Source organism: Sceloporus occidentalis, unplaced genomic scaffold, assembly GCF_023333645.1.
Source record: "Sceloporus occidentalis isolate IW3139 unplaced genomic scaffold, rSceOcc1.0.p SCAF_10, whole genome shotgun sequence".
NCBI lineage: Eukaryota > Metazoa > Chordata > Lepidosauria > Squamata > Phrynosomatidae > Sceloporus > Sceloporus occidentalis.
In genome coordinates this window covers 36051706-36063198 of record NW_028316990.1, presented here as the reverse complement: position 1 = coordinate 36063198, position 11493 = coordinate 36051706, and the positions used below count along the sequence as shown (strand labels likewise).

General features: G+C 44.2%; 1 long non-coding RNA gene across 1 annotated transcript; it reads left to right on the top strand.

Moving 5' to 3' along the window:
• Positions 1-1955: 1955 nt before the first annotated feature.
• LOC149306467 (uncharacterized) lies at positions 1956-7413 on the top strand. The gene is made up of 2 exons (XR_016271709.1): positions 1956-2104; positions 6098-7413. It is a non-coding gene; the product is annotated as an uncharacterized LOC149306467 (long non-coding RNA).
• The last annotated feature ends 4080 nt before the right edge of the window (positions 7414-11493 follow it).

The following is an 11493-nucleotide window of genomic DNA, read 5'->3' as shown; positions in this document are numbered from 1 at the left end:
GCTTTGTGAGGCACCAGAGAAGGCTAAAGACCTTGTGGAACTACAAATCCCAGCATGCTTTAGAATTATATTATTATAACATGTAAATATGTGTGTGTGTGTGTGTGTAGGAATGAATATATATATATATATATATATATATCTCCCTGTATGTGTATATGTGTGTGTGTGTGTGTGTGTGTGAATATATATAACCCAATATGAGTGTTGCAAGAGCTCTGTAGTAAGTTGCAGTCTCATCCTGAGACTAAACAGTATATTAAATACACTTTTTAAAAAGGCAGTTATAGGACCACTATGTTAGCATCTGTGTTAAATGCCAGCGCAGAACATGCTGTTACTACAGAGTTGGTGAATGCAAGGAACAGTTGCTGGAGCCACGCAAGGAAGAGGATATGTGTGTTTTAGGGATGAAGAGTGTGTCTCTGTCTTCGTCTGTGAAATGCAAGAGGGCATCCAGGGGAAAGGGAGGTACGGAAAGCAGCATGGAGTAGTGGTTTGAGTGTTGGATTGGGGGCTGAGAAACCGGGATTCAAATCCCTGCTCAGCCATGTAACCCCTGCCTCGATCCGCAGCGAGAGGCAGGGAAATATAAATAAATTATTGTTATTATTATTATTATTGAAACACTGGTCAACCTTGGGCAAGTCACACTCTCTCAGCCTCAAAGAGGCAGGAAAACCCCATGATAAGTATGCCTTAGGGTCACCATAAGTCTGAAATGACTTTAAGGCATGTAAGGTCAGCATTGTCATATACTGAAGCCAGAGGCCTTATAAGCCCAAGGCTGTCAAGGCTGTTTTTAAGGTGGCAAAAGGTCATTAAGAAGTGGGGCACACAAGCTATCGGAAGATGAAGCCTTTTGTTTTGGTCTGAGACTGTTGGAAAGGACAAGGTTCTGCCTCTTTCTCCTCCTCTTTCCCCCCGTACTTTTATTTATCATTTATTTATGGTATTTATACCCCGTCCTTCAGCCCTAAAGGCTCTCAGAGCGGCTTGCAATCACTAATATTATTATTAATTAGATGGTTTTACTTTTGCACTTTGAACCCAGTTTGCAGCAATTGAAGTAAGCTGAGGAGAAACTGAGTGGAAGGAAGAGAAACTGGGACAACGGAGGATTATTTGGGACTGTCCCTGCCGCATTGGGACCAACTGAAGGTATGACAAGCATTTCTACTCCAGATTACACAGTCTTACAATGAAGACAGGCATTTTGTTGTACGCACCTGTCAGGATGGGATGGCTTTCTATGCAACCCCCCCTCCTTAACTGAAATAGTCTCCATAGAAGAAGAAACATGTTTCCTAGAATTGCACACAGAAACCTCTCCATCCTTCCTAAACCTCCAACTCTCGAGGCATGCTTCCTTTGTGTGGAGACTGGATTTATAAAATAGCTACACCTCCCCAAAACGTTCCTCGCATTAGTAGCTGGAGGGCCCTTAGTATTGTAGCCTCAAAAATAGCTTTTAAACTCTGCCTTTGTGGCACTATACAGTGCATTTTCCCCACTTAAAAAACGTTTTAGAAAGGTACCAGTTCTTTAACCGCTTCATCCACAAGATGTCACTATTATATCACAAGAATACTGCGCTACTACATCCCTCTCTATATTAGGTAGGACCAGTATGTTTCCGTTCTTAAACTGGTGTGGGAGGACAGCACGCTGGTGTGATACAGTCCAGAGACGAGAGAAAGAGGTTTTCAACATGAATGACCATATCTCAGGTTGCAATCCATGAAGGCCTTCCTATGATGGATGATGATGTTCCGGTCGAACATCCCTAATATCAAGGTCCAACAAGATCCGGACGTTAACAACATCTTCCTTGTTTGTTTCCAGCTCAATATGTGTATTTTATGTAGGGATTGTGTTTTAACTATGTTGTAACTCGCCTCGAGCTGTGAGGAGAGGCGGGTAAGAATTAATATTATTATTATTATTATTATTATTATTATTATTATTATCATCTTGCTTTTCTCCCAATATAGAATCCAAAGCGGCTGCATTCAAGGCACAACGCTATTGCATATGAAGCTAAGAAACTCCTTCAGAAGAACGTCCGAAGATGGATCTTCGGTCCAATGGTCCATCCATTCCTGTATCCTTTATCCTCCCGAAGGAAGGCAGAGATGAGTACAGTAATATCTTCCTGGTTCCTTGACAGCTTTTGAATTTGTCTTCCATGAAAATTCATTTAATTCTCTTTCAAAGCTGCTTTTGAGTTGGGGGCCATCGCATTTTACTTTCTGCGTTGTATTATGCCTGCAAAGAAAGAGAAAAGCAAAGGGAGGAGGAGAGACAGGAATAAAAGAAAGACAGAACTTGTGTTCCATGACGTTAGCACTTTTCGGATCATTGTCTTCTTATTATAACTAGACCAATCACGCTCTCTTCCTCTTCTTCTTTCCCCCCTTCTCTCTCTTTCTTGAAGTGTGCATTTTTCAAAAGCAGGAGGAAAAAGGCCTTTGATCAATATTAATATAATAAGAAAATGATGGCTCAAAATTTGCCAGCTCTCTGACAGGCCACATGTCATGTTATTTCACAGCTGCGCTCGAAGGGGGGGGGGGAGACACATAAATCACCCCAACAGAAAATGAAACTGCGGCAACATTTTGGGTAAACATAGCGCTGAATAAGTAGGGAGCCTGTGGCTGTATATCAGTGCGCTCCGAGGAGGAGGAGGAGGAGATGGAAAGCGATAAAGACCCCAAACTCATCGGACAGTTAAAAGAAATATGAGCGGAAACAAGGCCTTTAATAACGGAAGAAGAGTCTTGGGGGGCCTTAAAGGTTAACTTGGCTTATTGTGGCAGGGAATTTTGTGAAGAAGAGCCTCTATCATTTGATGCCTGAAGCCACAGAGTCTGCAAATTCTGTAGCTAAGGAAAAAACATCTCGGATTATGTTATCCTAAAATATTTTGCTGCTTGAAATGGAGCCCAAATGGCAACCCCTGGCAGTTTAAAGCAGTCTTCTCCAACCAGGTATCCTCCAGATGCAGACTCCAGCTCCCATCATCCCCACTCAGAATGTTTCCATCTTTGGGTTGATGTTCTGGTCAAACATCCTTAATATCAGGGTCCGACAGCATCTGAGGTTAAGAGTATCTTTGTATTTAATGTCCATTTCTTTTTAGATGCCTGCACTCCAGTATTTCATAGATGAAAACCAGTACACATATGGCCAAGCAACACTGGAGTGTTGTCATGTTATTCAGTGAAGGGGCACACTTGAGTTAGAAGAGGTTTTGGTGGGGCTTTCCTTGGCAAGATTTGCTCAGAGGAGGTTTGCCATTGCCTTTCCCTGACGCTGAGAGAGTGCGACTTGCCCAAAGTCATCCAATGGGTTTAATGACTGAGCTGGGAATTGAACCCAGGTCTCCAGAGTCATAGTCCAACATGCAAACCACTACTGTACAACCTATTTTATCTTTTTCAGATATGCAACAATAGTCCTGGGCCACCAGCTGGCAGTAGCTCTTCACATCTGATATTTGGTTTATTACCAAAGCTCTGAGCTGTTTGCATTATGCCTGGTTTTGTAGGTGAAAACCTGGGGCTGGTTCACATACACACGGTCATCATCACAATGACTGCAGCATTTTAAGGTGGTGTGTATGTGAGAGAGAGAGGAGACAGAGATGGATAATGAGAGTGAACCCTCCCACCCCAGACCGAACTTTCCTTGCCTCTCAGCCACAGTATTTTTCCAAACTGCTGCACATCCATCAACTAGTGATTAATCCGATGGCTGTGTGCAGCAGTCGCTGGTGGCATGAAATTATTCTTTGTGCAGTTTTTACATGTTATTCTAAAGCTAAGCCCATCACTGGGAACAAAGGACGCTTCCAAACAAGACTTTTAATGGGCAATTACTCTGACTCCTTCATGGAATTTTACAGAGGTCCAGATGCTATGCTCTCCTGTTTGTATCGTCCTATGTTTTCCCACTGTGGCTTTGGTTGTTTTGGTGTTTTTAAAACATACCAGACAAATCTGTTCAGGAGGAAAATATAGAATGGCTGCCCAATGCTTTTTTGTTTCGTAATGCTAGGAGCCATTCTGGTGTAATGGTTTGAGTGTTGGACTAAGACTCTGGAGACCAGGGTTCGAATCCCTGGTTGGCCGTGGAAACCCATTAGGTGACCTTGGTCAAAAGTCACACTCTTGTAAGCTTCAGAGCCCTCCCCAATGTGGCCATTTCTGGGTTGCTGGAAAGCCAGGAGGCTCAGTGGTGATGTGTCCAGCTATTTTCCTTTATTTCGAAGCCTTACAGCAGGCACTGGCAGAGACTTTAAGGAGTCCTTGGGACGTTGCTGCAGTCGATGATGTTCTAGGAGGGCATTCATCGACAGCAAAATAGCTGGATGCATCACCATGGATTTCCTGTCTCTCCAACAACTGTGTTTGGGAAGTTGTATTTCTTACAAAGTGGGCTTGAGTCACTGAAAGGTCGGAAGAGAATTTCAACCTATGAAATGACCGAAAATGTGAGTTGTGATGGGGTATGGTGTAGTGGTTTGACTGTTGGACTATGACTAGGATTCAATTCTCAGCTTGGCCATGAAACTCACTGGATAACCTTGGACAAGTAATATGCTCTCAGCCTCAGGGGAAGGCAATGGCAAACCTCCTCTTAGCAAATCTTACCAAGAAAACCACAGGATCGGTTTGCCTTAGGGTCACCAGAAATCAAAAACCACTTGAAGGCACACAACAACAACTACGACAAAGGCAGACGTGTGACATCTTACTTGCTAACAGCACGCTGGATGCATATTTAATAGAAAATGGGCACAATCCAGGCAGAATTAAGGACTTTTACAACTCCCATTGATTTTACCGAAGGAGATGGAGGCTGCAATCTTTTGTATGTCTATCTGGGATTAAACTTGACCGAAGCAAGTGGCTCTTACATCTGAACAGATATACCCAGGATTACACTGCTGAATTTGCCTTTAGCTTTCCCTTTGACATCTGTAGGCTTTAAAAAGGCTCGGCTTTGGCTGGGCCTTGCTTGGTATAATTAATACAATTACACGATGATTCTCAGGGTGCGCTAAGTACTTTGGAAGTTGTATTCGTTTTGCCCCACTGACACAAGGAACAACGGTACTCTCCATAACTTCCCAGGTCAAAGCTCCGGGGTAATTTCCCATCATGCGCCCTGCTAACATTATTGCCACAGAGGCTGCTAAATATTGTGGAGACCTCAGCTAGGCCCTCAGGGTCAACGCCAGCCTATTTCCATTACTAATTTGTGCCAGGTGTGCCAGGTTTAATTTTCGTTTTCCTCGTATATTCTTCTTTCTGCTCCCGAGAGGGATGAAATATAAATACTCAAATATGTGTGTCATGGCTCCTTTGTCAATTAATCTTCACCTGCTCCATAATTCTTGCAGGAAAGCTGGTTCCCCTTCATTAGGATTCCAAAGGTGTGTGGCCAAATGAGTGAGTTTACTTTCCAAACACGAAGCCGCTGCCAACAACTCTTCAAAATTATTAATTCCGGTGAGAGGCGGAATATGTTTTTGAACCTGATGTATGGCTGTCCCATTGACGTTCTTCAATAAGGGACTTACTGGGGTAACTTGCATGGAATAGACAGGGAGCAAGAGCAAACACTTAAATAGCTGAGACTGAGATCCATGATGCAAATATATGGGATGAAGACTGTTTTATGGTGACCAGATTTGGTAGCTGTGGGATGGGTCGATACTTACTATTGTGTATCTCATGGTTTTCAGTCTTTCATCCAGAACAAAGTGACTACCAATGTCTATTAGCCATGATTTGCAGATGGGGCCATTATCTCAATGTGTATAATTTAATTTGGTAACATAGCATGTATTTGCTGGTGGCACAGCATTTTAATAGAAAACACTCTGCCCAGGGGACATGGGTTGGAAAAGTTACTTTTTGCACTGCACATCTCAGAATCCCCCAGACAGCATGGGGATTTGGGGAGTTGAAGTCCAAAGGGAACCTTCCCAAGGGCTGCCAGGGATATGATTTATGCGTAATGTGGAGGCTACCCCCCCTTAAACAGTACAGGTTGTAAAGGATGAGCCCTTAACTTTGAAAAACAGAGCAAGGCGAACATCACATCCACGGACCACAAGAGGCTACACGATTCCTACAATGAGAAAATGCCACTCATCAGTACTATCATCAGTAACAATAGCCAATAGTAATGCCTGATGGAGCTGCCACTGTACAATCTGCCAGCTCCCAACCTGCAAACGCTCTCCACCGCCTGCCATTCGGGGTTTAACAAACATACTTTTCATCTGCTTATACAGGCGCAGAGACTAGTGTGGGTAATAAATAGATCCCCAGGCCAGCAGGAAATTAGCTGGGTTTCATAGAATTCATGCATGGCTGACTTGCAGCTCCACATCTGAAGGGGAAACAGATGTTCTCTTTAGCTGGGCGCTTCAGCTCCTGGCAAAGTCTCTGCCAGTTGCTCAGTCTTGCTGTAACTCTGATGCTCTTAGACTTTAGGGAAAGGTTTCTCAAGAGCATCTCTAATTTTAAAACACTGGCCCAAGGACCAAAGGTACATTTTGGACCAGTCGCTTATGACATTGCATGTTGATGTATCCATCTATATACTTACTGTTGTTCTTCTTCTGTGCCATCAAGTCAACGCAGACTTCTGGCAATCCCACTGTAGGCTTTCCCTGGCAAAGATTTATTCAAAGGAGACTTGCTGTTGCCTTCCTCTAAAACCATGAGAGTGTGACTTGCCCAATGTTACCCAGTGGGTTTCCATGGCTGAATGGGAATTTGAACTCTAATCATCTGGAGTCCAATATTCGAACCACTTACATCACACTGGTACTCATCTATCTATATACTACATTAAACCTAGAGCTTAGGAAAGTGACTCCTGCAAGGTGCCCCTGCTTTAAAAGCTTAAGGCAGTATCCTTGTTAATAAATTTGTACAGATTTTTCTGCGTCTTTTTGGATAAATCAATTCTGCGCAAGTGTGAACCAGATGCAGATCGGAATCGGGGCAAATGTGGTGGGAACCACGCTTCGCTGCTGAACCGATCCATCAATTTGGTTTGCAAAGTGATTTATATGCAAGTGGGAATGTGGCCTAGGATTTCAGCTTGGAAAGCTTGCAAAGCCAAGATGTAACTTAAAAAAAAAAAGATGTAAGATAATAAACGACAATTGTGAACATTGATTTCCCAATGCCGACAACAGAAAATGAGCAGAGTAGTTGAAAGAGACAAGTACTCTGAAAACCGGAGAGCTGGCGACAGGTGAGCCAAATGAGTGATAGCCGTTTCGTTGTGATCCCATGTTGGGAGTCAGCACAGAGCAGGTTAAGTGTCCCACTGCTCCGAATTCGGAAAGGCAGAAATAAATCAGGCCTCCTTTAAAAAAAAAAACAGCCAGAGAAAAAACTGTCAAGTAGTTAATTAGGGAAAGAAAAATATATTGCTATCCAAAGAGGAAAAGGGGAGGGAAAAAAATGAAATGATGGAATTGGAAGGAATAAATTACTTTGGGTTAAATATCTGGGAGCAGGTAAGAAGAGGCTGGCAAACTCGACAATCTTAAGAGCAAATGGATGCAAGGTCCAGAAGTCCTGGGCAAGAGGCAACAAGGGGATGACTTGGGCAAGCCACGTTTTGTTGTAGGAATCTCACAGCTGTCTAGCTCTGGTGGCAATCTGCTCAGTTTTAATCTTCAGTATGAACTGGTGAACTGATAAACTAGGAAAAATTGGGCTGAAACTAATAGAATGACATTGAGCAAAGGCAAAAAATGATGCACTTCGGCTCCAGAAACCAAATGCACAGCTATAGGATGGGGATACATGGCTTAGCAGTAGTACATGCGGAAAGGTTCTTGGGTTTATTATTGATCATAAACTAAACACAAGCCAGCAGTATGATGCTTGTATAAAAGGGGGAAATGGCATTTTGTGTGTGCTGTGTGCCTTCAAGTTGTTTCTGACATATGGCAATCCTATCATAGGGTTATCCTATCATAGGGTTTTCTTGGCAAGATTTATTCAGAGGAGGTTTTTCCATTGCCTTCCTCTGAGGCTGAGAGCATGTGACTTGCCCAAGGTTAACCAGTGGGTTTCCATGGCCCAGCTGGTAATCGAAACCTGGTCTCTGGAGTCATACTCCAACGCTGAAACCACTGTGTCACGCTGACTCCCAAATGACATTTTGGCCTGCATTCATAGAACAATAGTTTCCAAGTCAAGGAACGTAATAGTCCCACTATATTGTGTGATAGTCAGGCTGCACCTGGAGTACTGTGTTTAGTTCCGGGCATCTCATTTTAAGAAGGGTCTCAGCAAGCTTTAATGTACCCAATGGTGGGTGACCAAGATGGTAAAGTCCCAGGAAACCAAACCCTGTGAGAAATGGTGGAGCGAATTGGGCATGTTGTGAGAAATGGTGGAGAGAAGAATAAGGGTTGAAATGATTGCATTCTTTAAATATCTGCTGCAGAGAGGACAGGGCAGGATTGTTCTCTGCTGCTCTGGAAGGTCAAGGGGTTTGAGGTTACAGAAAGGTGGATTTCTATGGAACCTCAGAAGAAACATCTTGACAAGTAAGAGTAGTTTGGCAATGGAGCCATTGGGCTCTTTTTCTCTGGAGGTCTTTGGAAAGAGGCTAGATGGTTCTCTGATAGGAAAGCTCTAGTAGGAGTTTCTGCACTGATCAAGGGGTTGGACTCAAACCCTTATGGGGCCTTTCCAACTGTACAAAAACCCAGAGCAGATTCCCCTCCCACTGACCCCAGAGCCACCAGCCTGGATACCAACCTTGATCGACTGTCCCAGTGAAGCTTCAGTAATCCCTCCATGCTGTTTTTCAGGGAACATTCCAGAACTCATTGAACTTTACAATCCCAGCTGATAGCTCTGCTCCAGTTCCCATCTATTATTTGTCCCAAACAGACGGGTCATGACTTCTCTTATCTTGCAAAAGGTATAGATAAGATGCTTAAGGTTGATGGATTAGGAGAGAAATAGGCAGGCCAAGTGTGAGAGAAAAATGAGGAATGCTACAGACAAACACGTCCAGAGCAAATGGGGCACACAAGCAAGGAGAGAGAGTCTACCGCTTCTGCATGACCCAGAGGTATGGTTTGAGCACTGGACAGGAAACCAGGGTTCGAGTCCCTACTCAGGCATGGAAACCCATTGGGTGATCTTGGGCAAGTCATACTCGGAGGAAAGCAAAAGCACCCCCCCCCCCCTTGTGAACAAATCTTGCCAAGAAAACCCCATGATAGGGTCGCGCCAAGCCAGAAACAACTTGAAGCCATGCAACAAGAAGAAGCAACACATGCATACAGCTGTGAAGATACCAACTGTATCATTGTGTTAAGTTTTGTTTCAGCTCCTAAAAGCCGTGTTTGCAGAAGGGGAACAAACAGCAATGAAAGATCTGGCTGCTTTTAACTCCTGTTTCGGTAAACTAGTGCATTGGGGATGGGGGAAGGTTAATTTGCTGGTACTGCTACTTTAGAAGATTTAAAACAAATCAGGTTGCTTATTATTAACTGTTGACCGCATGGCGTTGGCTAGAGGCACCAGTCCTATTTCCGTACCAGCCCATTGGATTCCCCATTATTTAGAGCTTTTATTTATCGCCCCATGCCCCAGCAATCTGGTTGTTTACTTGTAACATTGTACTGACAGCTTCCTGATCCCGAGAGGCTTTTCTAGCTGCTGACATAAAGGCTGGGGGGAACAATGCACACTGCGCTGGCATTACAAGAGGGCTTCTTCTCCCTCCAGTCCTGTCAAGATGCGGGGATTAGATGCAGAATAATGCAGCCCCTCCATCCGTCCCCAAAGCCGTAACTCAGCCTTTGGACGCTCCCGGCACCATAAATTTGGACAGAAAGTGCAGCTCCAGCAGTTTGCGAACAAGAGCCGCAGAGTCCGATTGAATTACGGCTCTGGGAGGCAGCCGGGATCCCCCTGCGCAGAATGGTTAGGCGCTCCAGCTAGGGAATGATTACTTGTGATTTTAATGAGATTGACTTTTAATTTACAACCTGCAGGAAGGAGAAGGAGGAAGAGGAAGGAGAAGGAGGAGGAGGAAGGCATGAGAAAGATGGTGCGTTCTGACACCCTCTTGGAAGAACATAAATGGAGTGAGTTCTAAAATAAAGGCCCTCTTAAGGATGGTTTTTAATGGGCCTTCCTGCTACTCGCACCTTCATGGCCTGAGCAGAGAAGAAAAGAGACTTGGGATAGAGTCAGAACAAGCAGATGCAAGAGTGAATGGTGGAATATGTGGACGGCATCAATCCTATGTGTCAACTTGAAAGTTTGCAAGGGCTAAGAAGATAACTACTTTGATTTTCCTGCACATTTTCAGCCTTGCTTTTTCCAGCTCTCCTTGTAAACTGATTCATGCATTCATTTAAGTTGCTCTGGCTTGCTCTGGCTTGCCTTCTCCTGCTCTCAGTGATGCTATCACCTGTTCAGATTGGGTTTGTGGGGCTAGCTATGCAATTGCATTCACTGTGTGATTGTGAACCCAATGGAAGCTGGGGCTTGGAGCACAGGAGTCGGCCTGAGGGAACAGTAAGTTGACCTGCTAACCTAAGGAGGACCAAACCCAGCATGCCAGGTTAGCATAACACAAATAGTGCTAGTGGGACAAGAGGTCTCTGGAAACCCCAATTTGATGCTTCCCCAGGCTTTGCAATAATAGTATCCATGGTGCTAGGAGCTATGCTGGGGTTTAGATTGAAAGTCTTTTCCAGGCTGGCTTTGCTCCCACAATTTCAATTGCTAAGTTGGCAACGTCAATGAGGGAAGGGGCTCTGGAGAAATACAATGCTTCTCAGAAGAAACTTGGGGAGGGAGTGAGGGGGGGGGCTCAAATGATTCCAGTACATCACACTCCATCATCTTGGCGTCCAATCAGCTCAATTTTATGCACCAAAAATACTGACATATTATGATTAGATCATTGAACGCAGCCCCATATTTTATCACCGAGCCTTCAAGATTGGACATGAAATAGATATTTACTGGCTGGAGGAAAAGCAGATGAAATGATTAAGGCTGGGCTGGAGAAGCAAGAGGGAATGGGTTGCACTGTATCCTCAAGTATCCAGCAAGGACATGAAAGACAAGCCAAGGCCATGGCCAGTTCGGCACTGACCTTCCCTCTGACCTTCACTGAGTAGCCCTGGGCAAGCCATGATCTCTCAGCCCCTGCTGTTCTCAACAGGATATACGTTTCTTACTGCTTGTACAATTCTGTTTATCTGAGGAAACTTCTAGCAGTTGCTCACCATCCTCCTATTCTCCTGGACTGACTAGTTTTTGTAAGCCAGAGCTCTGTGTTTTAAGTGTGGCATCTCGGCTGCTTTACTTGACCATTCAGACAGCTGATCCTATCTCACTGCAGCTGGCATCCTGTTAGTAACTTGCCCAGGCATAAAGTGTGCTATATATACAGAGTGATTTTTTGGGGCCA